The following is a 355-nucleotide window of genomic DNA, read 5'->3' as shown; positions in this document are numbered from 1 at the left end:
GATTGGTTGCCAGGTAATTTGACTTAGTTGCACTCGGTCTTATGCCCTGATAATTGGTGGGGCGTCGGGGATCGTAGGGCCAAAGCGTGAATACCAGAGTCGTCTGGCCAAAGCGTTGAGCACCCAGAGTCGTATGGCCAAAGGTGGAGCACTCAAGTCTATGGCCAAAGAGTGGAGCACCAGAGGTCCGTAATAGCTGCTTCTCTCTCTGATTCGACCATAATTAAAACGAGGCTAAAAAGTACATGGTAATGGGTATTCTGTCTTGTTATTTAGATATTATAACTGAAACAATCATTTTATCATTGCCATAAAATAAATAGACAAGTACAATTCGGTAAACTCACATGTGATC

Source organism: Penaeus monodon, chromosome 24 (assembly GCF_015228065.2).
Source record: "Penaeus monodon isolate SGIC_2016 chromosome 24, NSTDA_Pmon_1, whole genome shotgun sequence".
NCBI lineage: Eukaryota > Metazoa > Arthropoda > Malacostraca > Decapoda > Penaeidae > Penaeus > Penaeus monodon.
This window is presented reverse-complemented; position numbering follows the sequence as displayed.